Source organism: Bicyclus anynana, chromosome 8 (genome assembly GCF_947172395.1).
Source record: "Bicyclus anynana chromosome 8, ilBicAnyn1.1, whole genome shotgun sequence".
Lineage (NCBI taxonomy): Eukaryota > Metazoa > Arthropoda > Insecta > Lepidoptera > Nymphalidae > Bicyclus > Bicyclus anynana.
In genome coordinates, this window is record NC_069090.1 from 14,518,582 (window position 1) to 14,524,581 (window position 6,000).

The 6,000-nt window shown below is 34.5% G+C and overlaps 1 long non-coding RNA gene across 1 annotated transcript; it reads left to right on the plus strand.

Moving 5' to 3' along the window:
• The first annotated feature begins 4,073 nt into the window (after positions 1-4,073).
• LOC112048908 (uncharacterized) lies at positions 4,074-5,800 on the plus strand. The gene is made up of 3 exons (XR_008251059.1): positions 4,074-4,238; positions 4,948-5,061; positions 5,645-5,800. It is a non-coding gene; the product is annotated as an uncharacterized LOC112048908 (long non-coding RNA).
• The last annotated feature ends 200 nt before the right edge of the window (positions 5,801-6,000 follow it).

The window sequence follows — 6,000 nt, forward strand, 5'->3', positions numbered from 1 at the left end:
AAGAAGGAAGTTTTGTAAGATCTATTTACAAAAGAAATATTATTTACTCCGAAAATATTAATTAAAGAACACATGTTCTTTGAACATTTTTAATTAATTATCGATAAAGAATATAGCCCCAGAGTTATAAGAAATACTCCAGAGCACCCTGTATGCATATAATATTAGATTAGAAGAGAAAGGAATGTAGTGTGTGTTTTTTTCTTGCAGATCGATCGTGCTGTTATACCTATTCCAAAATCACAAAACAGAACACATACATCCTCGAACGTGGACCTCTTCGATTTCAGTCTTACTCAAAAAGAGGTTTATACTATAAATGAGTTCAACAGAAACCTACCAGTTTATGCTGAGGACGGAGATGAACTGGTCCAGAGCTTTCGACGAGCATATGATATTTACTTAAGATTTCCAATGGCATGTTAACCCCAAAAAAGCACTTTTTAAAATATTAACATGGTTTTTTTTATGAATAAATAAGATAATAATAAAAAAATGGATATTTATTTCATGGAAACGTTAACTGTAACTATAAAGGTCGCCATTGACGGTCAATTATTCTCACGTTTCTGAAAAGCAAACGGAAGTACCCACGCAGCATACTATGCAAGTCATGTACGCAGTGACCAATACACGATCAATCGTGGGTGCTACAGAAATGTGAGAATAATTGACCGTTTGTGGCTAGCATAACGTTAAGATTTTTTTAAGTCGGCCACTATCGACATTTGCGGATAATATAATATTAACACCTTTGTTAATATGTACGTAATATGTATTTCGCAAAGATGAGCAGTAAATATTACATAAATCTCGACGAAAATGACAACAATGGGGATGATGACTAGGTTTGAATATATTGATTTTTATGATACATTCGGGTAAATAGGGTCAATATTAACTAATTTATACATAAAAAGCAAAGATTGTCGGAATATTTGCAAAATAAATGAGATTATAAAATTTCAAAATCTATTAAAAATATTTTATCGTAATTAGATGAAAATTCATACAGTTTTAGCTTCCTTACATTAAATGTGACATTTTTTAATATATGAACTATAAGCATAAACGCACAAATAACAAAGATATTAGTAATTTTGTTTGAACGCGCATACAAATCTAACGATCATTACATTGGCTACGACGTCATTAGTTCGAGCCATTTTGTATGGGGCGTTTTTCAGGGATCCGCGGCAGCGCCGCAAATCTGACTCTTTAAATCCCTGTAGTTCCGAAAGTAATGATCGCAGATACCCTGTTCCTTTTACAAAATTGCTTTACTATTAGTATACTGTTAATTTATATACAATTTTAAAAACTGTCATCATCCCTATTATTATAACAGTTCATATTAAAGTTCAATATTATAATTTTCTTTCATTTATTTCATGATCGTGAATAAATCTTACGAATAAATCATATATCTAATCCTTTCTCTTAAATAATAATTCTATGTATTGGTGAAATCACTAAAGGTTTTTGAGCTTACCAAGAGCAGAGAGACAACTGTCCGACTACTGAAAAAAGATAGATCCTGGATAAACACATATCTAGAGTATTTTTTATCGTGGAAAAAGTCATGGTTCTCGCATCAATTGTGAGAGACTGATGTTAGGATTGTATTGATTGCCACTAGTACGCCCTTGAGACTATTAAGGCTTGTTCTGGACTATCTTAGTAGTTTAGTCGAGTAGCGTAAAATTTAGCTGCTAAACGTGTCTGAACACCAACAATTTAGTCGAATAGGTTAGTCAGAGCAAATTTAACCTTAAGCATTGAGTTTAAGGTTGAATTTGCAAATGTGACTCCTTGAATTGAGTGCCAAGAAATTGTGTTTGGCACTGTGGTGACACAGTGGGGACGTTTTTTGGTCGATGATTGTGTATCCACTTTTTAATAGGAGATCGATGGTTGTAGGTTGTTCATCTTGCAAACCACCATTCACTTGTGAACTGTAGTTTAAAATTGTAGGCAGTACCAAGTAGTTTTAGTACGCTACTCGACTAAAATGCTAAAGTAGTCCAAACTAGGCGTTAGGTGATCGGCTAACAGCCAAAATCTAAACTTTACTCCTAACTCATGAACCACAATGTAAAATTGGCACTAAAATTATTTTTGTAATAAACATACCATACCTACACGATATAATATTTTTTGAATTCGTCTGCCGGACACTAAAATGGACGGTGAAAAAAAATGTCAAGCTATATAAAACCGTTTAAAAATACATATTATACTCGAGTGTAAAAAAAATCCTAGCTTGCGAACATATAGATGCAGTATTTTTAACCGATTTCAAAAAGGAGGAGGAGGTTCTCAAGTTGATCGGTATGTTTTTTTTAACTTCGTAAATTAAGATATCGTACTAAAGTACGTAGGTATGTAATTCGAGATAAACGTTGTGTGTAACACATTTACGTATGTATTAATTACAATACATGTATATTAGGTGTGATAACTATGAATAAAACCTAAAAAACTTGTTGTGTAATCACATTTGCATATACACGTAGAAGAGTACGGTGTTTAATGTACCGAAATGCGGATTGTCATATTTATTTATATGCTATTGGAAGTTGTAAGTAATCCATATTTTTTTTAATCTCTCATATATTTATTAATCCTTTTTTTAAAATTTTAACAATGTTAGAATTTTTATACACAAATCACTATTAAAAATTTATAAAAAAAATCAACCCTCCCGCTGCTGAGCATTTGAGTGCCCAAGCAATCTGTGGTCAGGGCTCCAGAGTGAAAAACTTCCTCACAATACGCAGCGTCTCAAGAATCACTGCCTTCTGTGCCCTTGATCCAACAATTAAGTGACAGCTTCTTAAGATGTTGGTCGAAGCATTTTGGCTTTATCATCGGGACAATATACGTTAGTTGACTCAACATTCCACATGGCGGTAATCTCGTAAGGAAGGTCTTACTTTTTCCTTTTCGGCTTTCATCAGATGTGTAATATAGTTTGTAATCGTGTAAGCCTTTTTGTGTAGTTAAATGACGTAGAAAACGGTTAACAACTTTTAATTTAGTATAAGATATACGTATACGTAATCTAAGCTAGTTTCCCTCAAATATGACAGCCAATTTTGTTCGTGAATTTACGATACTAGTCCTTTTGTAATTAGTCCGAGTTAGTAACATATCGTTTTGTTTAATCATTGGCGCTTATATCTATACTAATATTATAAAGCTGAAGAGTTTGTTTGTTTGTTTGTTTGATTGAACGCGCTAATCTCAGGATCTACTGGTCCGATTTGAAAAATTCTTTCAGTGTTAGATAGCCCATTAATCGAGGAAGGCTATAGGCTATATTTTATCCCCGTATTCCTACGGGAACGGGAACCACGCGGGTGAAACCGCGCGGCATCAGCTAGTATTTAATAAACGTAATCTATTGCAGGTAGAGCTGTCTTGTTCTACTAACGTTTGTGTGGAAAAATATAAGTTACTGAACGATGGGAATTTAATACCGGCAGTTGCTTTAGGTACTTGGGCTGATGTAAGTAGTAGCTTTGTTTGATTTATTTTATTTCACATCAGAAAACTTACCGTTCACGTGGAAATGAGGGGATAAAATAGATATAGCATGTGAAAGTTATAAATAACGTGGCATTAAAGGCAAGATAATTTTTTAAATTTGGATATATAGAGATCGCAAATCACAAACTTTACCTTTTAACAAAGATAAATATAAAAAAAAAATATTAAGTGGTAAAGTTTGTGGTGTTGTAGGGGTAATATTGTCTAAATCTACTAACCAATTTTCAAAATTCTATTATTACTAGAAAGCCATGTTATTTGTAAGTGTTTATATATATATGTGTTTCTAACCCCATTCTCACGGGAACGGGGTCTACGAAGAGTTTGTTAGTTTGCTTGAACGCGCTAATCTCAGGAACTATGGTCCGATTTGAAAAATAATTTCAGTGTTAGATAGCCCATTTATCGAAGAAGGCTTTAGGTTATATATTATCTCCATATTCCTACGGGAACAGGAACCACGCGGCGTCAGCTAGTTGTCTATAAAATGACATTATTAAATGAAAATGTTTTAGATACCTGATTTACCTAAAGTAATTCCATCTATAACATACGCAATTGAAGTTGGAGTCAGACATTTGGATACTGCGCATCTCTATGGCAATGAGCATTTAATTGGACAAGCTCTCTCTAATGTGTTCAGACGGGGAGTCGTTTCTAGAGAAGAAATGTTTATCACGACCAAGGTAAAAATGAAGACACTCGCATACCTAATGCAATACTTTTAAACCGACTTCAAAAAAATAAGGAGGTGAGATCCTCCTTATTTTTTTTTCGATGCGTATGTTTTTTTTTTAATGTGAGGTACCTCATAACTTCGCCATTTATACCAAATTTTGATTTTTTTTTTTTTAATTCCAGATTGTATACTTCCAGTTATATAGTTTATATATTTCCAGATTGGTCCCATTTCGTTGTCATGAAAATCGGTTTAATAGTTTTGTGTTAAAATAACTGAAATACGTCTTTGAAGTCGGTTCCATTTTTATGAAAAAGCAATGATGTCTTTTTTTTATTTTTTACAAGTTAGCCCTTGACTACAATCTCACCTGATAGTAAGTGATGATGCAGTCTAAGATGGAAAAGGGCTAACTTGTTAGGAGGAGGATGAAAATCTACACTCCTTTCGGTTTCTACACGACATCGTACCGGAACGCTTAATCGCTTGGCGGGGTACGTCTGTATTACGTTGATAATAATAACCAAAATTGGAAATAGGCCAAGGCCATAGCCGTAGGCCAGGCTGGTTTGCTAATTAGCATAGTCACGAGCCACGTTCGGTCTGCGTATAACCTATCTAACTCTTTTTTCTTCTAACATCAATGTTAAAAAGATTATTATTATACTCTGACAGTCTGAGTATAAAAATACTATGATGTGAATTATATATTTCAGCTGGACGGATCTGTACCATCCCGAAAGAAGGTGGTACCATCACTCAAGGAAAATTTGAGGAGGTTGAGGCTGGATTACGTTGATCTCTTTCTCATTCATTCGCCAAATAATGTGGTACCTATCTTACGAAATATTTATTGTATACTAGCGGACGCCCACGACTTCGTCCGCGTGGAATTCAGTTTTTCACAAATCCCGCGGGAACCATGACTTTTTCCGGGATAAAAAGTAGATGTGTTAATCCAGAGTAAAATCTATTTCCATTTCAAATTTCAGCCAAATCGCTTCAGTAGCTGCAGTGTAAAAGAGGAACAAACATACTTACACACTTACACACAAACTTTCGCCTTTATAACATTAGTGTGAAGTGTGATTTAGTGCATTACATTAACAATACCATAGGAGCCGTAATAGCCCAGTGGATATGATCTCTGCCTTCGATTCGGAGGGCAAAGATTCGAATCCAGTACGGGGCATGCACCTTCAACTTTAAGTTAATTTTAACGAATTAAATATCACGTGTCTCAAACGGTGAAGGAAAAACATCGTGAAAAAACCTACATTTGTAAAATTTACTAAACTACATTGGGCTGGCATGGTAAACTATAGCCTAACCCCTCTATTCTTAGAGGAGACTTGTACTCTACAATGAGCCGAAGATGGGTTGTAAATGATGAGCAATATCTTTGATTTTTAGTTTAATTACTCAAAATTTGATATCTTGGACATTTGGAAAGGCATGGAAGATTGCAAAAGCCTTGGTTTGGCAAGGTCTATCGGCGTTTCTAACTTTAACAGTTCGCACATCAACAGGATGCTTAGATACTCAAAAATAAGGCCAGCTGTGAATCAGATAGAGGTGAGTATTTTGCATAACATCGATATAAATCGTTAGATGGGCCCCTCCATATTAAAGAACGCACAATGTTATGTCATTACTCAAAGACACGCACATCTTATCTTAGTATGCAAGAACTGTGACTTAAAACTTTCTTGTTTAATCCCTTAATTATACCTTCGTGATCATTTTGGAAGTGCAAAAACACAAGCCGC